Source organism: Thermobia domestica, chromosome 13 (genome assembly GCF_964235325.1).
Source record: "Thermobia domestica chromosome 13, izTheDome1.hap1.1, whole genome shotgun sequence".
Taxonomy (NCBI): Eukaryota; Metazoa; Arthropoda; class Insecta; order Zygentoma; family Lepismatidae; genus Thermobia; species Thermobia domestica.
Window position 1 is genome coordinate 195543657 of NC_137466.1, and position 22335 is coordinate 195565991.

The following is a 22335-nucleotide window of genomic DNA, read 5'->3' on the forward strand; positions in this document are numbered from 1 at the left end:
AGACTTTACTATTACGTATAAAAGTATTAAATAATGGCAACATCATTTCGTCCTGTACTGCAGCTTATGCATGAGGTTCATTTTCTTTTTCTGATACTGTTGTAGACTGCAAGTTCTGTTATGAACGCAATACCAGCTACACACAATCCAACAATACACACAGAGAAAACACCAAGTAGCTCCAAAATACCAAGAGGTTTAGCATCTCCCGAATTCCCGTATAAACTTGCCTTCTCGGCAGCTAAATTAAAATCATTCATTCTTCATTTAGCAAAGAGACCAGAGTAGTCACATATTTGCATTACTTTCCACAATCTATATCCGAAAGGTGAGCCTTGTCTCATAATGAAAAATAAAGGTACAAATTGATCAACTTCTCCAACTACATGTAACATTGAATTCCCCTCAGAATATACAAATGGCTTTCTGAACATCAAATATTTAGTAGGGTTTAAAGACCAGTAAAAAGCAAAATTCCCTGTTTCAATTATTTTACGATATCCTTCCATATAAGAATATACATTAAGCCAACTTCTCAGTATTATTTTCGAAACCATGTGCTTGAAACTTTAACTTGTGAACCGGAAGTTCTCCCATTTGTAAGTTAGCGTCTCCCATTTCTTGCATTGTATTGATAGGGGAATATTTTTTGGGAATTGTCATAAATCCGAACAAAGCAGATTGATAACAGTTATTGAGTACGAAACCTAGTAAAACCGAAATTAGATAACATATTCTCACAATAGCAATATTTCTGGGAGGATTCATGGATACTCCCAATAGTAAATGAAAATTGTCAAAGAAGGAACGCTGAATTGAAATTTTCTTCTGAAACACTATTCTATGTACGATATAATTGGTTACAATGGATGTAATTACGTAAGACAACAGTATACAAATCCAAGATGCAGGCTCAAACGGAAAGTAGATATTCATCCATTAAGGGTATAGAACAGGTGCAAGTACTGTACATCCAGTGTGAATTATATATCTAGAGAAAATATAATCATAATATTGATAAGTGTCGTAGTGTACAGCTCTAGGCATTAACAAACCCTGATACAATCCTGACCTGATGCTTGCGTAAATGTCTGTGTGAGTTCCATTAGGATATTTCTTCCCCTGGTCTCTGAAAGAAAGTTTATCTAAGTTTAATGTAAAATTAAGACGATCTCGAAAGATTTCAATTACTTTACCAAAACTACTTTTAAATTCCATTTCGCCATTTGGATTTCGTACAAAGGTTGGTATTGACCCCAAGAGTGTTACAAATGAAAGAGGACGTCTGTACAAATTGATTATCTTGTTGGGGAATAAATTATTTCCAAAGTAAAAATTATTGTTGTTCCAGATATCCAATACTGTTTCACGCAAACCTTCTGCCCAATTTTCTACGAAAGGAAAATAGGTGTATACAATAGTGCATTTTTTATTATCTTCAAAGCTAAATTCAAAGAAATCACCAGTCTTGATGCAGGTCGCAAGGATAATATGCATCATATCATTGTTGAAGGAAGTTTCAAACACATCTCTTATTTCCTCTGTTGTGTAATTTGTGGTCGGGAGAACTACAATAAACTTTGAATTTGAATACCAAAATGGCAGTTCTTCCACTGTGTTGACCACATGGTTGAAAGACATTATGGTTCTCAAAATGATAACGTAATTTAAAGTTCGTCTTGATAAGAGTCAGTTAGAAGACATCCAATTGTCAAGATCTTGAAGGAAGTTAACATTATTATTAATCTGAACAATTTGAAGTGGACTGCTATACGATCTTACTAATCCGTCAGCTAATTCTGAGTTCTCTTCTTGAAATACGACAAGAGTTCTTGTTGTTCTGAAATGTTTTTGTTCAATATCTATGATGCAATTAATCAGACTTTTAAAATCATTTCGATTCTGGTATTGAATTGGAAACGTCTTGTTTATTTCTTTTGTAGATGTATCAGCAAATGTTTGTAGAAAATATAACAAAACAATGAATGCTGTCATGTTCTAATACCAGAAGCTGAAAACAAAAATTTGATCAGATGAGAATTATTGGAGATTCTAAGGATCCTTAAGTATACGTAAAATTTAACACTATTTTCTTAATTATAAGTTATTTACAATATCAGGACATAAATGTTTTAGACTTTGAAAGTGTCAATAAATAGAATCATTAAACAGCCTAAACTGACAGAAGAAATGGACTTGATTCCCATGTGCACTATACACGAAGCATATGCTGAATGACATACACAATTAACGACTGATAATTAATAGTTACCTATATCATTGTAGTTTTCCTATCGACTCTTCTACCCGCCGTAATTAAGAGCTCTTATTATTTTCATTTAGTGTTTTTTGCTAGTCCAGCAACTATCTCCTAACTCCTAACTCCTAACAACTAACTTTCACTATATGCAACATTGAATTCCCTTCAGAATCAACAAATGGTTTCCTAGTCATAAAATATCTAGAAGCGCCTGATCCCCAATAAAAAGCAAAATTCCTTGTTTCAATTATCTTATGAAACCCTTCCATATACGAATTTACATTAACCCATTCGTTGAATATCGTTTTCGAAACATGGTTTCCATCTGATTGAAACCTTGACTTGTGTACCGAAAGTCCCCCAATTTGTAATTTAGCGTCCACCATTTCTTGCATTGTATTGATAGGGGGATATTTTTTGGGAGTTGTCATAAATCCGAATAAAGCAGATTGATAACAGTTATTGAGTACAAAACCTAGTAAAACCCAAATTAGATAACATATTCTCACAATAGCAATATTTCTGGGAGGACTCATGGATACTCCAAACAATAAACAAAAATTGTCCAGGAAGGAACAATGAATTGCTATTGGTTTCTCAAACACTATTCTATGTACGCTGTTCGTTACAATGGACGTGAGTACGTACGATAGCAGTATACCAATCCAAGATGCAGGCTGAAACGGAAAGTAGATGTTCATCCACTGAGGATAGAGAACAGGCGTATGCACCGTCCATACAGCCTGAATGGTACATAAGAGAAAATGTAATCATAATATTGGTAAGTGCCGTAGTGTATACCTCTAGGTACTAACACACCATGATACAATCCTGACCTGATGCTTGCGTAAATGCCTGTGTAAGTCCCATTAGGATATCTCTTTCCCTGGCCTCTGAAAGAAACTTCATCCAAGTTAAATGTAAAATTGAGACGATCTTGAAAGATTTCAATTACTTTACCAAACCTACTTTTAAATTCCATTTCACCATTTGGTTTTCGTACAAATGTTGGTGTTTGTATCAGCGCCACTGTTAGAAATGAAAGAGGGCGTTTGTACAAATTCACTACTTTCTTTGGGAATAAATTATTCCCAAAGTAAAATTTATTTTTGTTCCAGATATCCAATACCGTTTCACGCAAACCATCTGTCCAATTTTTTACGAAAGGAAAATATGTGTATACAATAATGGATTTCTTATTATCTTCAAAGCTAAATTCAAAGAAATCATCATTCTTGATGTAAGTTACAAGTATAATATGCAGCATATCATTCTCAAAGGAAGTTTCAAACACATCTCTTATCTCTGCTGTTGTGTAATATCTGCCTGAGAGACCTATAATAAACTTTGAGTTCGAATACCAAAATGGCAGTTCTTTCACTGTGTTGATCACATGATTGAAAGACCTTATGGTTCTCAATGCAATGATGTAATTTAATGTTCGTCTTGAGGAGAGCCACTTAGATATCATCCAATTGTCACTATCTTGGAGGAAGTTAACGTTACTATTAATACGAATGATTTGAAGTGGATTCCTGTATGATCTTGCTAATTCGTCAGCTAATACTGAGTTCTCTTCTAGTACGACAACCGTTCTTGTTATGCTGAAATGTGTCTGTTCAATATCTATGATGCAATCCAATAAAATTGTGTAATCATTTCGATTCTGATATTGGATTGGCAATGTCTTGTTTACATCTTCTGTAGATATATCAGCAAACGATTGTAAAAAATGTAACAGAACAATGAAGGCATTCATGTTCTAATGCAAGAGGCTGAAAAGAAAGATATGATGAGATGAGAATTATTTGAAATTGTACGCTCTGCATATGCACATTTAAAAGTTTACATTTTTTCCTAGTTATAAGAGTTATTTACAATCTTTTTTATTTTGAAGGAAGTTATAAATAGAAATATGAAGCATGTCAAAACTGATAGAATAAAGTAGACAACAGTTAATTAATACTTACCCGTATTATTGGGTTTCCTTTTTTAAAAAAAAAAGAAAGACAAGAATATTATGGAGTTGCCTTTACGATTTCGGTATAAATTTATGTGTAGAAGGACAGCATTTTATTCTGTCTATGTTCCTTCAACTTTAAGTCTGATCTGCGCTTTACATATCAAAGCATTTTTGCATGCAGTGGTCGTTTCTTTTGTCTGGATTCATTGCTCGTCAGATTACTTTTTTCTCTGTTCATGCAGACGAAAAGACTATAATTCTTAATTGAATTAAAATATATATTTAACGAGAACGTCAATTTGAAATTTTTTCATATGTAAGAACTCATATCTTAATGTGCATATTACAAAATGCTGACAGCATGAGTGGCCTACGAACCACGAAAATGACTTACATTTCTACTACCACGTAGTTAAGAATTATACATTTGTAGTTAAGTTCTAAAAGCAATTGCCACTTTCTCCTTTAGCAACTCATAGATATTGTTCATAACCAAATTACAATTTGCAATTATATCAAACGGGAGTATGTTTTGTTGTTTGAAGCCTTCATTAAGCTAAAGTAATAAATTTAGTATGCTAGCAGTAAAGAAAGGAATGTAAAAGGATTTCCAACATACTTCTGAGAAGCCAAATACTGATTTGAATCTTTCTTAAAGCTGATGCTAACTGAACCTGTTACGTTACTGAACCTGTTGTCAATTTTCAGAATTTAGCCTCATTGTAAATGATAATAAGCATAGTATATGTTGTGGCTGAAACCTCTCTTCCTACCAATTAAAAAAAAAAACACTTTAAAAATATATTTTAAAATGCATGTCTCACTGTAAAAACTAGAAAATTGACCAAATGAGGTTAATAGAACTGCTGAATATGTTCTTGAAAATATTGTTGAAAATAAACACCATCGAAAAATCACAACCACAAATTTTCCGTAAACATCAACAATATCTCCGGAATATTAAACAAAAATACATTAGCAGAACTCGGCAACGCTTTCTGGTACCTTCAAATGGTTCTGGTTTCTACCAGTTCACATGCCTGTTCTCCGATTCGCATCCTCCAAAACATTATTTTCGTTTTCCGAACGAGAGCACTGACGCTGAGGAAACATATCAACTTCTCATGGTTCTGAGTTAGGTTCCAATTTTAATAGTAATGTTCTTTTTGTACTATTATTCGAACCGTTATGTTTCAAAAAAGCAACTTGACTCGAGTGTCAAACTTTTCTCCTTAAATAATGTTTCAGCTATTTTGTCTTCAAAATCATTATAAATTCATGTTTCTTTTAAAAGAAAATGACAACATTCTAATATATGGTCTTAAAAATAATATTATAATTTCATAGGATTAATATTTTAAAGTTTATTACAAAATAATTTTATTTATTGCTAGTAGTAGTATTATATAATATTTTTGTATTTTGTCATAATGAATTATTTCCTTATTTGGTATTGGATTCTCATTGGCTGTCCCGTTGTTAACGGGGTTTACTTACCAAGTCTTTGTTTCCTGATGTTTATTATTGTAGGTAGGGTCTGATGAAAAGACAATTGTCTCATAGATACGATCAGTGGCGTATTTAGGGGGGTTGCTTCCGGGCTTAAGCCCCCCGAAATGTTACTTACTATAGTAAAGTATATGAATATCTTGCAGAATTTTCACATTTTCAGGCAAAGCCCCCCCCGAAAGTTAGTAAAGCCCTCCCCGAAACAAAATCGTAAATACGCCACTGGATACGATACTTTCCTTTCTTCATGTAGTGAAGTAAATCTTAGGACGGCTATAACCTTTAATGTTTCCTGTGATGGTTTTTGTCATGCTACTTTATATTCCTACTAGCAGCGTTCACCCCGCTTCGCTGCGGTCACCCCGGAACGCAATAAACGTTGTTACTTAGATAATTTTTACTTTTTCGCTTTCAAGTGATATGATAAAAACCATAGAAGATTGCATTAAATGTTAACATTATATCGCCTGTCATTTATGTTAACCCGCCCCGCTTCGCTGCGGTCACCCCGGAACGCAATAAACTTTGTTACTTAGATAATTTTTACTTTTTCGCTTTCAAGTAGAGATGCAAAAAAGCCGGCTTTTTTGAATCGATAGTTTTTTTCACATAAAAAGCCGGCTTTTTTGGAAAAAAACCGAGAATTTTGGAAATTTTGGCTTTTTTCATTTTCATGATTTTTCTATCCAAATAGCTTTCTTATAGTATATTCTATAGTTAGATAAAATTTCCACGACCTGAATGCCATATTTAGCTCTGTAATTCACCATCCAGATGGATGGAGCACATATTTTACGAATTAAAGCTAACATGAAGAATGTAGTATTTGAGGGCAATTTTACAGGTTATTTAACTTTATTTCAACTTTTGAGTTATCGACATTTTTTTCCTTCTCTAGATCATTTTAGTTTGTCATCCGTGTTTCATTTCTAAGAGCTTAGTACTCCAGCTTCTAGCACGAAAGTTAAACTTACGTTTTTCTATATATCCGTCAAAGCATACGTTTTTCAATATGTCCGTCAAACCGTATTTCCACATTTCTGTTATACTGTAGTTGTGCAATGACTTAGCAATAATTTTCCAGATACAATTTTGAATACCAATTTATACAAATAATCAATAGCGGATTTAGAAAAGTACTTTGGGAGGGGTTTCTCTGATTGTTTCGTTTTCTAAAAAGTCCTAATTTTATTTGGGAGCAGCTTGAAGTTTATGAGTACAGGCATAACTAATATTTCGTTTCGTTTATATGTTTAGCAATAATCTTCCGGATACAACCTTGAAGATCATTTTATACTGAGAATCAGTGGCGAATTTAAAAAAAAGTGTTTTGGGAGGGGTTTTCTTACTACTAATGTTTAGTTTTTCTAAACATTCGTAATTTTTATTTGACGGCAGCTTAAAGTTTATGAGTAAAGGCATAACTAATAGATATTTCGTTCGTTTTAGACATTCCACAACTTTGGAGAACAGGCTTCAGTCCGAAAGACCGATCCTCTAACCTTCGCAAAACCGTCACTGCTGGTAATTAGTAATAATAACGATTTAAAAACAATAAGAAAGGAAGTCGGCCAACTCCTACACTCCTAGTCGGCCAGTACACGCACTATTTCTACATTCTCAGATGGAATGAAGGAAGGCTTTGTCAGAATGGTCGAATGCTGGGTTGAATCCCGGACTTCCCGATAGAAGCGCAAAAGCCAACCACTCAGTCACGTTTGTTGTGCAGTTGTATTTAGCTTAACTTAAATATATTCCGTAGTCTTTTTTTTTTTTTTTTTGTTCCGTAATATGTTGAATCCCTCTTGTTAAAAATTCAGAAAACTTGAGGACTGGGTAAACCGTGATGGTGATCAAGGGCGCCCATGTTGTGGTTTCCAAGGAGGGGCAAGTATAAGCGACGTTTCAAAAATAGTTTCAAATTTTGCTGTAACTAATGTAAAAATCCTATTGGATTTTCAATATTCTGAAGTACATTTTCCTCTAGGGGAGGCAAGCGCCCCTTTAACCCCCCTGATGGGCGCCCTTGATGGTGGTTATAAAAAACTTGACTGTAGAATTTCAAGAATATACAGAACCATGTGCATCCTTTAATTGTATCATACAAATCTAAGTGTTTCTCTTATGTTTTATTTTAATTTTATTTTGTTTCAAAAAGAGGGTATGGAATATTTTGAAGTAAAAATACTACATACAATTTTGCTAGTTATTTGTGTATTTTTTGAAAGAAGTTTTTACTCTTAGGGTTGGCTCGTTTACACCAGCTGTTTTTTTTTTTAATAACTGGTTTAAACTAAAAAAATTAAAAGAACAAAAATGCGAATCGTGTGAACTTCATGGTGACGTTTCACATGTCAAACCATCTGCATTAGTCTTATTTCCTTTTCACCTTTTAATCAAGGTGTCCCATGTTCAATTCTCGGTCGAACCACAACCCTTCTTTCATGTGTAAACCAAGTACTCTTTCGGATGTCACTTTAAGCGAAAGTCTTCTCCTTGATAACCTCGGTATTACGTAAGGATGTTAAGCCTAAACATACAAAACGAAACCAAATTATATATTTCTGCATGCCTGTTGTTTTATAAAGAAGCGAAGGTTGCTTAAATATATTGATTAAAATTGGTAAAATTTATCGATTGCCTACTTAGCTTCCAACATTAGCTTGGATTGGACTTTCAATGATACCTACATACTAAATTTGTAATTTAATACCTCAGTTTTAGAAAAATAAACACACTGCTGAACAAGACTGCACTTATTTAATATAAAAACACATTTACACGTGACGTTTCGATCTTCTATCCAAGATCCTCATCAGACGTACACTCACGTCTGATGAAGATCTTGGATAGAAGATCGAAACGTGTAAATGTGTTTTTATATTAAATAAGTGCAGTCTTGTTCAGCAGTGTGTTTATTTTTCTGATTTTATTCGTAAGACGCTGACTATGATTGTGTGTCACTCAGTTTTAGCGTACTGATTATAATGCGTTGACCTTTAAATTTTACATGCAAATTAAATTTTACAGGATTTTCCCGTTATTGTTTTACATTTAAAAGAATGACGGGATTTTCCCGATGGCTAGGGCGGGAGTTTCTCAATTTAAGAAATTTACTGACCGGACTTCTTTATGCTTATGGGACCTCTTCCAGCATAACCCCGTTGTTGAATAATAACACCAAGGCGAAACAAACTTATTTCTGTGAATATGTAATATAAATACATAAAGCAAAATATCTAAATCAAAAAAACCTGGTTTAAACCCCAAAAAAGCCTGGTTTAAACTGCCCCCCCATAACGGGTTTTTGGCATTTTCAGAAACAACCATGGTTCTTGCCAGCTCTGCTTACTTTTGTATATAGGAGGTTAAAATGTGTTTATTATATACATTGGTTAATCCTTTGGAATTCATAATGTAAAAATGTTGAAGAAAAATTGTTTAAAATATCTTTTCGAAATTCATGGTTTACTTTCGAGGTTTTATATTATTATCGGCATCAACCACTAATTAAATGACTTTCTGTGTTATAGAGAAGCGAAACAAAGTCTGCTTTATCGATTTAAAGCAGAATTTTGAAAAAAGCCCAAAATTTCCCAAGCAAAAAAGCAAAGCAGAAAAAACCGAGTTTTTTTCCAAAAAAGCCGGTTTTTTTCCGAGCCCTTGCATCTCTACTTTCAAGTGATTGCAGTAAATGTTAACATTATAGCGCCTGTCATTTATGTTAACCCGCCGAGTGACACGGTCATGCGGGTTGGATATAAATACGTTTATTTTTACCTATGATGATCTAACAAAGGATTTGTACGTTATGGACACTTGAATGGTCAATTATCTCAAGACACTGGTAATTAAAAATTAAAGTGATATGATAAAAACCATCTAGGGTCCAAATCCTAATAACCCCCCAAAAATAAAAGAAATTGGTTCAGCCGTATTAGCGTGACGAGGGAACAAAGGATTTGTACGTTCTCTTTTATATATATAGATTTGCGAACCGATTGTAACTCCTTTCAACTCATTACTTTCGGCTGGTTGAGAAGTCAGTTTATTGCCGATGGTGTGTAAGTGTCAGATGTAAAAATTCTTCGTCAAACGGTGAAACGCGATGGAAATGATATACCTTCATATGGAATAACACATTATATACTTACAGTATATAAGATGTAGAGTATAATTAGCTATAGAATATACGTATTGCATATAGAATATAATAAACTGTGTAGATAATAATTATGTTTAGTGAATGAGTAATAATTATGTTTAAGGACTAATGTTAAAGATTGGTACAGGTAGACATTACACCTAGCACACCGAAAGATTAAAAGTTCTACGATCCTTGGGCTAGATAACAAGGTATTATATTGCGGTTGGTTTCACATTTTGGAAACGGAATAACTTTTGTCACTGACACAGGAACCGACATCGTCTGTAATTTTAAGTTAATGAAATATGAGAAATTTTAAAATGCTGTGAATATACATAATTCAATTAATGATTTTACCTAAACACACATTTTAGATAAAATTAATTTTGAAACAAAAGTTGAACATTTGAACTTTTAATATACAAAATAATTAACATTGAAATGTATGATTAATGCTTAGCAATACATGTATAAAGAGTCCAAAATATTAGTATCTCGAAGAATGAGAAGTATTAAAGTGCAGGACCAAGTAAAGACGTTGTACCATCTATTCTTCTTAATCAATCTTTTGCATCTTCAATTTGTTCGCTGCTAGCAATTCTTACCTTACTGACTTTGAAATGGGTACCTTAAACTACGTAAGGGAACAACACCTACAAAAGAGCAAGATTATAAAATAATTTCGTGTAATATCTTCGGTATATCTAGATGAGCTGTTGTCATATAGAAGACTGGATAAAAGAAAATTACCTGCCAATAAGAAGTTGTAGTATAATAAACTATTTTTTAAAAAAGAAAACATTTGTTAATTGTCACATCCCTCCAGTCTTGTCGGAAGAATAAATGAATGTCCTCTAGCCTTTTTGGGAATTATATTGTCGATCGGTTATGAGTAGTGAGAAATTAACAATTTTTAAAGTCCTTTGTTCTACGAAGACCAATTTTTATGTAATCTGGATTACATAGTAATAAAGTGATAAATAAACATTTTTCGTTCACAAAAACTGCACCATTTGTCACCCTTTAACCTAGATCATGTGGCTTTACTTCTTGCTACGACTCCATGTCATCTTTCATCTTTAAATATGAACATTTATCCCTTATAATTATATAAAACGATATCTAATCTTTTGAATATACTATATTATTTTAAGAATGTTAAGTCCCTCGCTTTCAAGGAAACTCGGTTAGTTATTGAGTCTCATTTCTACCTCCTCTCTCTGATTATTCTTACGACAACATTATGTATCACAATTCATCAGCCGTCATTTTTTTAGAAGGATATTTACCTGTCACAGTATAATCAAGTATGTATAACTGTACGACAATAATGTTCTATTTCTTGCTCTATATGCTACATGCACTGAAGTAAGCGAGAAAACATTATTGCGAAGTCAGAGTTTGAAAGTGTTCATTCGAAAGTAGTCCTTGGCTGAATATAGACATCACGGCGCCATACATAGCTCATTAAAACTTCAGCCCACTCAGTATTTTGAAATTGGTTTTCGTTACTAGCGCACATTGAGATATAATCTATTAAGGAAATTATTGGTTCACAACGAATCGAACAACTGCAGTGTCATTAAATATTCCAATGAGTAATATCACGCAAATAAATGTGATTTTGTTTTGCTCCTTATTTTTCTTCGTGTGCGTAGAAACACAAACCAAACCTTGACATTTCCTGGTATATAGATTGACTAAAATCGTCTAATATTGTATACAAGGAAATATTTTATTGTGAAGCGAGTGCATATTTCAGTCCGTCCTACCCACCAGTATCGTTTGTGGTGTAAGTCAAGTATTTAGGCGGATGCTTGCTCAGTCGTTTCCGACGTCTCGGAGGTAAAGGGCGGGCGATTTCATACACCTCTATTTCGTCACTTATAGCAGCACTCAGTGCAACATAGAAGTTTTCTTTGAAACTCAGCAAATGTGCAGCGGAAACTTTCCCATCGCTTCAACAGACGTTTTAGGATGAGTGTTTATCAGAAAGACAAGTCCGCATACAGAACAAAGCTTTTTGGAAAGGCCATGAAAAGGACGAACGCTCCGCACTAAACGAAAGCCAAGGATTTGTACATGCGAAAAGTATGTGCGAGGCTTGTTCAACGACAGACGGCCAAAACTCTCGCCGATTGGAAATTTGACAATACCTTTCGGAAATGAATCAAATTGATCCTCGTTTTTCGTACAATGTTATCACGATTTATGAAACGTGTATATTTCAGTACGACTCCGAAACGAAAAGGCAAAGTGCAAAGTGACAAAGTTCGGCGGCCTTTCGCCCCAGGAAGTCTCGAATGTGCAAATTCAACATCAAACCCATGCTCATTGTTTTTTCTGATATCAAGGGGATTGCCCACCGTGATTTTGTACGAGACAACCATTAACTCTAAATTTTACATAGAAGCCCTCAAGCGACTTAGCCAAAGGAACCGGTGCGTCAAACCAGATATCAGCTGCGATTAAATACTTCATCAAGCAACGTGCCAGCCCACACCGCCTTCTTCGTGACAAGTTATCTCAGAAACTGAATTGTGGCAACGCTGCTCCAGCCACCCTACAATCCCTACTTGGCTTTTGCAGACTTCGTTGTTTTCTTTGTTTGAAATCCGCCCTCAAAGGACATTGGTACAGAACAACTGGCGACGCGAAAGCAATTTGGCAAAAATCCCTCTGAGAAAGAGGAGAATATTTTTAAAAATTTAATGTACACGTATTAATATTCTTATTATTATGTAAATAAATATGTTTTATACGTGTAGGCTTGGTGACATTACTTTTCTGACAGAATTTGTACATCACGAATGATTTAACCTTTCTTATAAAGAGAAGGATATACCTTCGTTTTACATCTCCCTAAAATGAAAAATGTAATCTTTAAATTTTACGTCCCACGGGTATGCCAGTTAGGATAAAGGAGACGGTGATGATGAGAGATGAGTGAAATGGTGGAATGAAGAAAGTGGTAGGAAACGGGAGAACCCCGAGAAAACCCACTAGCACGGTGTTTGTCCACACGGCTTGAGCTGGCATCGAACTAGGTACCTCAAGCACTGGAGGTGAACGCTCTACCACCTTTTTCACTTGATTTAGTGACAGCTTAACAATACATTTATGCAATTTAACAAAAACTACAAATTATACAACATAACTACTGATCAAGGAACAGCCGCAAATTATGAGGGGGAAACAAGAACTTCAAATAATTACCAAAAAATCTATAATATGAAGGAAAATTTTGACATTTGACATGCACACCGTACATTATTTATATTCTTCCAAATTTGCGTCCAGCAAGAGATGGGACTTATTCTTTCGACACGAGAGACTGTGGTATTGTCAGAAAGTAACCTTGTATTGTACAAGTTTTTAGCAAGCTCTCGAGAAGAAAAAGTCGGATCTCGTTGTAAATAACTGCCATCCAATAAGAGTTTTTTAAATAAGAGACAGTTGGGAGTAAGTTACCTATATTTAACGGGCAAGTATACCGACTCTTTCATACCAGAATAAGGCCCACACTTTAGTGAAGGAAGGAGATTCCTAATTCAGTTTACAATACCATTTCGTGAAATTAAGACCTTCACTCTCCTTCCTTTTACACAGTATTGAATAAGGCACACGAAAGAGTTGCCCTTGCCAAATATACCAAAGACTCAAAGATTGAATTTGACGGAGACTATCCTTCGGAGCATTCAAAATTTGGGCAACATGCCATAGTTTTGCATAAATATAGCTATGACAAATCCAGATCCGTTGTTCCAAATTAAATGGTTGAAAACGAATATCCTGACAAAGTAACTTTATATTAGTGACCACTCTCTTCCAATTAGAAATAATCTTTGAGGAAACATTTATCTGGTAGACTATACCTAACATAGAGATACAACAGATATAGTTGTCAACAGATAAGTCGGAGTTGTAACACCAAGCTGTAAACATTTACATTTATGCATATTTAGACTGGTTCCAGCAAATGTTCCAAACTGAGCCATAACGTGCATAACTTGTTGATAATCCTCTTTTGAACGGATAATGATATTAATGTCATCTGCATAAGATCGCAATGCAAGTTTAGTGCCGTTTATTGGAATTCCAGTACGCTGGCGATCGAATTCCGTAATAAGTGGCAGCAGATATATACTAAAGAACACCGACGACAAAGGGTCTCCTTGGCGTATGGACTTACGAATTGGAAATGCTGGTGTCAAGAAACCATTGACTTGGAGTCTAGAAGCTGAATGTAAAAACAGGGTTTGGACTTGTTGAATGAATTTATGAGGTAACCCTATATGTTGCATAACATGAAATAAATAGGAATGCCTCACATTATCAAAAGCTTGATAGAGTTCTAAACTCAGTAAACCACCTATAGTACCAGTGGTATCAAACCTAGCAACTGTGTCGCGGAAGTCCATTAGAACATCTAACATTTTGTTACCAATTCTAAATCCACTTTGGGCGTCATGCAATAGATAAGGCATGAAAGGTTGCAATCTGCGAGCAAGACATTTCGCAATAATTTGGTAATCACAGTTAAGTAAAGTAATAGGGCGGTAATCACTCAAGGCCTGGGGTTTATCTTTTTGGGGTATTAAAACAATGACTCGCGTAACAAATGTGGTAGACCCTGACCCGTCTCTAGAATATAATGAGCGACGTCAAGAAAGTCCGAGGCAATAATATCCCAGTAACATTGATACAAAGTATAGGGAATTCCATCAACTCCTGGACTACTCAACGTACTAGAAGATTAACTACTTGGTGGATTTCTTCCATTATATATGGTTCGGTCAAGAGGTGTGTTTTAGAGCTAGGAAAATTTACTTGCGGCAGAGGAAATGTCGGATCAGGTATGTCATTAAATTTATTTTGGTATTTGGACAGAATATAAGCCGCTATATCAGCTGATGGACATTCGCATTCGCTGTTGAAGAGAAGGAATACTGAGACGTTCTCGTCGGCGAGTTCCTTTAATATGATGGTACATGGATAACCTTTCGTGTAGAATCGTGAGAGGATCACGTATTCTTACCGTAAACCCTTCTAAGTTTTTGCGTTGCTAATTTAAAATTTTTGGTTTAAAAAATTGCAATCTTTGATATTGATCTGGAAGATCATTTGTGTGACTCAATTCTTGGAGACATTTGTGATAAAATTGCAAAGTATGTGTATTCTGTATAGCCTGATCTTTGCGATGCACATAAAGAAGGTTTTGATATTGGGTTTAACCATTTTCTCCCACCAATTGAGAATAGAATGGAAGTGGGGCTTACGTTGACACCATTTAAACCAACAGTTTTGAAAATTTTCTTTAACTTCAGGTAAAACTAACAAAGAATAATTTAATTTCCAATAAGATTTACCCATTAACTTTCGTGGTATATCATAAGGTATCCATATTTGTACTGCAAAATGATCACAGAAGGAACTACCATTCACATCATACATCACATTTGGTGTACACAATCTATCACTAAAATACAATTTGTCTATTCTTCTCTTAGTATTACTACGGACACATGTGTACAAATGATCTTTCTCTTTAAAAATAGCAACATCCTGTAACCTTTGTCGATCGACTAAATATCGCAATTCAGGACTATAAGTAGTGTCCTCTGTGGCATCTTTCCCAGATCCAATAATACGATTATAGTCTCCACCAAAAAGTACATAATCATGTGTCAGATTAAACATATACACTAACGTCTCATTAAAAAATATCTTACGTTCCTTTATTTTAGTATGCCCACTAGGAGAATATATATTAAGAAATAATATTTTGTTCCAAAGGAAATTAATAGCACGGTCATCGGGTGTTATGCGCAACTAAGAAATTTAAAATTCGTGTTTGATCAAAATTGCAGTACCTCTCCGGTCCACTCCCAAATTGACATAAGATTTATAACCAGTGAGATAAGCGAAATTATCTTCAACTACCTCTTGCAAAAAAAAAAAATATTCCGCAATCGTGATCAAATATAAACTGTTTCAACAGTTGACGTTTCGTTTCAGAACTAATGCCATTAGCATTAATAGTAACACAACTCAATAATGACATAAGTAACCACAGTAAACTTAGTAAACAGAGTAAACACAAGGCAATCTTAACACTCATTTCATTTTTAATGTAAACAACTAAAGGAAAACGAAGTAGTCAGGTATTTTCAGACGTCGTCTCAGAACAGTTCATATTCTCGCCTGATTATCATCCGTATTTAATTTCTTTTGTGAGGCAGTGCTATCATTTTGAGATAAAACGCAATTTGTTGACGTGTCCGTCTTTTTGGCGATGCATTATCATGTCTTTTAGTCTCTAATTTAGTACGTTTAATTTTAGGTTGGCTCGATCGTAGTAATGGAAAATCATCATTAATATCAATGTCATCGTCCTTGAGAAGGTCAGAGTTATTATCGTTTGTATCAGTTTGGAGCACACAAGAAGCTTCTGTTTGCTTTCTATCTACACTCCCCGTTGTTGTTGTTGCTGCGAATTGACCTTCAGTTAACTCGGTCTGAGCGAGTTCCACTGGAGAAACACCAGCAACTTCCCCTGGTGTTACGTCAGATGTTTCTGTCTGTGTTTGGTTCTCAATACATTCGCTTGGAGCTACAGGTTGTTGGCGAACATCATTAGAACTGAATTGAATTTCTTCCTTCGTTGCATGTAATTCACTATCCGTAGTACTAGATTGGATGGCAGAGGGGGAAGGTACAGGCACTTAATGGGGAAAAGTCGGGAATATAGGCAACAGTGTAGGGCGAGTATTTAATGCACAATTAGAGCGCTCATGTAATTCTGAATGACATCGTTGGCAAGTTTTATACTGTCCTTCATAAATAATATGTCCTTGATATTTTGAAAACATCACAAATGTTGGAATGTTTCGTTTAAGCTGGACACGGGCAAGATAAATGCATTATTTACAGTATATCGATATTGTCTAGACCATGCATCAGTGTAACACTTAACACATTACCGTAGGCACTTAAAGTGTCTGAATACAAGGAATCGAAGTCTCCGGGGGCAAATTAAATATGCGTAACACTTTCACTTCTAAAGTAGCATCATTTATCAACACTTTAGCAACAGCTCCATTATTATTTTTGAAAGTGAGTTCACCATTAGCGTCTCGAAGAATCTGCTCCATTCGAGTTTTCATCACTAATTTTAAATAAACACAACGTTAGGTAGTCGGAATTTGAATAGCAGCTATTTCGTCTTCTTGCAAATGAAAAGTTTCAAAAATCCAATCATGCAACTCCAAAGCACTAGGTTTCTGTGCGCCATTTTCAAATAGAAATTGAATCGTATTGACACGATTTATTTTACTTCACTTTTACAGGTCAAAAGAATAAACCACATACCTGCAATATACAGGAGCAATAAGCTCAGAAAATTATTACGAACAGTACGTCTTATTAACACTCGTATGCAACTCAGTAAGAACAGTCTTCCGAGAACTCTTCCACACGTCCGCTCTCGTCGACGTTTCGCACTCGTATCATCACTGAGCCACCGCGCCCCCTACATCTCCCTAAAGACTGTATACTATCAAAGAATAACAAACTTCAATCATACGATCCGAATACTCGAAAGCAAATGTTTTTCAACGAACTTAGAAAGTTTTATACTGAATTCTCTATGTCTGTGTGTTTTCGACGAACCTCAAAAGCTCGCTACTGAATTCTCTATGTTTATGTGTGTGTGTGTGTGGTGTGTGTGTTATTTGCGAAGTTTTCAATTTTGAGCTCTCCATTCGATAGAGCATCAAGTAATATCTGAAAGAAGTGATGGAATTTTTTGTCATTCTTACCGTTTCCAAGTTATTGACCAGAAAAGTTCCGATTTCGGGAGATTTAAGGAGCCATATCTCTAGAGTAATGGAGAGATCATATTGGTATTGATCAATACCTAAGAGAATGATAAACATTTTGGTACCAAATACTAACCGGTGACCACTGGCCAACTGCCACCGTTCCCCAGAGATTAGGGAAAAAGAGTTCAGATCTGGGGAGATTTAAGGAATCATATGTCGGGAACTGTAAATCATAGAGAGATTATATTTTGCGAATTTTACAATGAGCCCTCCATTTTGAGCATGCGTCTTTGCAATACATCATATATTAGACCGTTTTAACAGAACTTTTAAACAAAACATGTGGAAAAAAATTAGTAACAAGGAAATTATTAATGGATAGATATACAGAATTGTTCAATGAGTATAATAATAAAGTACGTAGAACAATTGATATAAAGCCTGTAGAAGTTAATAAGAAAAATTAATTCGTTGTAGCAATGCTGTTGGAGAATTCTCGACTGGTTTATATTAAAATTAAGCAAAGAAACCTGACTATTTTACACATAAAGATATAAGATAAGAAATAGATAAAAGGTACGAAAAGATAAACTACGCGCCGGTTATCAGCAACACTCAATGTCAGCCAGCGTTCAATCCTGCGTGTTTTGTACACACACCAATGGCACTCGTACAAGTTACAGTTGCAACATCATCAGAGAGTTTCTGGATGGACAGTTTCCACGTCACTAGATAGGAGGGGTCCTATGAAATGGCCACCACGATCCCTTGATCTCACACTTCTTGACTTTTATCTGTATTATTATTTGAAATGAATTATGTATGAAGTAAAAATCAAAACAATGAAGCCCATCTCTGACGGCGTATTGAGGAGGCTTGTACCTCTGTTGACCCTCAGACCCTGCGACGTGTGCAGCAGGACTGTCAAAAAAGACTCTGATTGTGTATCCAGCGCAATGGAGATCGTATTAAGCATATGTTGTAATGTCGACTCTGACAAGTGTCACAAGCTTTAACAGGTCATAATTCCTACACAAATAAAAATATCGCAAAACGGTCTATTCCTCAGAAAAGGCAGTGTAAAATGATATACGACATGACCCTCTTCCCATTTGAGAAACGTAACCCAAATCCAAGATGGCGGATTTCAAAATGGTCGCCGCTGTTGCCATAGCTCCTGTAAGATGCGTTTCCACTTATAGAGACCCCTTTCCAAACGACATTATGATTCCTCACACCATTCTACTTTTATAGGGGTGTATCCAGACTTTTGCCTCACCCTACATATTTAGGTAATAACGATTATTGTTTTAATAATGATCAAAACAGAATCATGTTCAGCCTCACCAGGATCCATTTTTAAATAAGTTTCAAACAATTAAGTTGAAACTATATAAGTTAAGTTGGAATTAAATCGTCACAGTATATTACTGATGAAATATGCAAATTAAAAAAAAACTAAAAATTATTGGTGCGGTTAAACCTCTTATATGGCGTATGAAAGAGTACACTAACCTCAGAGGATTGTTTTATCATTGACACAAATTTAACTTGAAATATACTACATTTTGGTTAAAATTCTAAAAATATTGCCGTGCATAACACCTCAAATACTACGGGTAGGGAAGGTATATGCAAAGGGTGTTCAATATGTTTTGCACAGACGGGTATAATATTTGTATTCGTTGCCATTTGAGGGTAAAATTTCAGTTGAACATACTTTGGTCGTTTGGCTAAAAAATGTAAATCAATGTATCTTCAATGTACCCGCATCTCAGCCAACTTTCTTCCCATGCCTTAAATGCTCTTTGGTAAAATTAAGGTAGCTGACATTTACACCATTGTTTCATACAAGAAATGTGAATCTTGTGACTGTTGAATATTTTTTCCTTGCAAGTGGGTCCTCTTACAACCAAACATGCAGAAATCCAGAGGAACCGATTCCGGACTATAGGCAGGCTTAAGGACGACTTTCCATCCCATTTTCTTGAATTTCTACTGTTTGAGGGGTGGTATTGACATTGTATACCTTCATGAACTTATCTTACAGCTGCGGTCTTTGGTCTGGAGAACACATTCTACCTTATCCACCGGCAAATAATAAAGCTCCATGTTAATTATGTAGTTATACTCTAAGAAGCCTATAAAATGGCACGACACTGATACCAGAAAAAAGAGGCTACAATTTACTGAGCTGATCTGGAAAGTCTTGCATATTTTTTCGAGGAAAAACAGCATAATAGAGCTATCCAATGTGTGATTTCCATAAACCAAAAGCAATTTAATATGAATTGAGTTAGATGATTCGTCACCGGCTTTGAACAATAATTGCATTAGCGACCATTTCTGGGTCCTGATGTCTACTTCAGTGTCCATTGTGGATTATCTGGTCAAAATGAAATTCCGCTGGAACAATTTGGGTATAGTGATTTTCGAAAAATGCCTTACGTATTTTCTTATACAAAAAGCTTAAAAAGTGAAAGTGCCCAGAGCGTGGGTTCATTTATGATATTGAAGTTGAGCCCTACTGGCATTTGAGTGAGGAATAATGTATTGGGACATTACCTATTTTTTTCATTACACGTAGGTCAAATGCGCCTCATTACGGGTTAATAAGTATTCAAATGCTTTCTACAAACTTTTTTCCACAGAGCGACAGACGGGTACTTCACCTAGTAACAAATGACAAATAAAAGTAACATGACAATGTAACATTGATATAAAAATTAAACCGTTGCTATCTTTTTAAACTAGAAAATTTAACCATGTTTCAGAATCCTGCGGTTGTTCCGGAACAATTTTTAAAGAGGTTGTTGTTGAGTACTTCAAATTATATGCCTGTAGCAAAAAATCATCTCTATAAGAATGTTGCGTGAGTACCTTAGGATTCCGAAACATGGACTTTTGGCTATGATACATGTTAGTTCCTAAGAGAAGCCTTGACCCGACTGCGATAGGTCCATAGTTTTAGTGCTATGGATCTGTGAAGTTCATTTTTTTGCATGTTTTGGCAGCCAATAACTCCGTGCACCCAGGTTGGTCTATACTTTTCGTCTTATCTTGACGTCAGGAATTACCTCCCAAATAAGTATTCAAATGGTAAATTTAACCATGTTTCAGAATCCTGCGGTTGTTCCGGAACAATTTTTAAAGAGGTTGTTGTTGAGTACTTCAAATTATATGCCTGTAGCAAAAAATCATCTCTATAAGAATGTTGCGTGAGTACCTTAGGATTCCGAAACATGGACTTTTGGCTATGATACATGTTAGTTCCTAAGAGAAGCCTTGACCCGACTGCGATAGGTCCATAGTTTTAGTGCTATGGATCTGTGAAGTTCATTTTTTGCATGTTTTGGCAGCCTATAACTCCGTGCACCCAGGTTGGTCTATACTTTTCGTCTTATCTTGACGTCAGGAATTACCTCCCAAATAAGTATTCAAATGGTAAATTTAACCATGTTTCAGAATCCTGCGGTTGTTCCGGAACAATTTTTAAAGAGGTCGTTGTTGAGTACTTCAAATTATATGCCTGTAGCAAAAAATCATCTCTATAAGAATGTTGCGTGAGTACCTTAGGATTCCGAAACATGGACTTTTGGCTATGATACATGTTAGTTCCTAAGAGAAGCCTTGACCCGACTGCGATACGTCCATAGTTTTAGTGCTATGGATCTGTGAAGTTTATTTTTTGCATGTTTTGGCAGCCTATAACTCCGTGCACCCAGGTTGGTCTATACTTTTCGTCTTATATTGACGTCAGGAATTACCTCCCAACCTTGTCGGTGTTGTTTCAAACACCCTGTATAAATCAAAATTAAAATCAAGAATTCTTTGTTTCTACCAGTTCCGGCAACGAATATCTCTTCCAGCAAAGAAGTTGATCCCTAATTTCTCCTTCTTACGGTTTTGGCAAAATTGATGGTCATTCATGAAGCCATCCTTCAGATCTTTTTGTCTTTTGGTCACACATCTGGATAGACATGGTAAATGCACGGATGAGTTACAGTTAATAAGGCAAACCCCTTGGAAGTAAGGGAACAGATTTCCGAAACTTTCACTCCTGGAAGAGGAAAGAGGGATAACCTGTACTTTTATATGAAAATAGAAGTACCTTACTCATGGATATCCAGAAAATGCAGATGAATCTAAGAACGTGAGAATTGGAAGACTCCTTTTGTTACGAGAAGAGTACATATGAAATAACCTTTTTTAAAATACGTAAGGTAATAGAGGTGAAGAAGGTTGAAATGTTTTGCCCTGAATAGAGTAGTATATAAATTCCAGAAGTTTGAGAGATGAAACTCCGGATATAAACTCATTGTTAGAAGTTAGCGGACATGTGACCAAAGTTTTTAAAAATTTCCACTTCAGGGAAATTTTCTATACCTTCGTGTCAGATTGAAAGAGATGTATTGTGTCGTGTGCTATCGGATCAAGCGAAAACGGCTAAACATTTTAGACTGTACATATTAATTGCCTCAAGCAAGGCTTGAATAATCACTTTGATTAGAGAATGTATCCTAAGAGAGGTAAGGATTCAGAATTAATGCGATAAATAGTGTTTCTCGAAGTCCCTCATGTCAAAAACATGTACAGTAACTCGGGAGAATTTAGGAGGACGCTTTCTAAATTT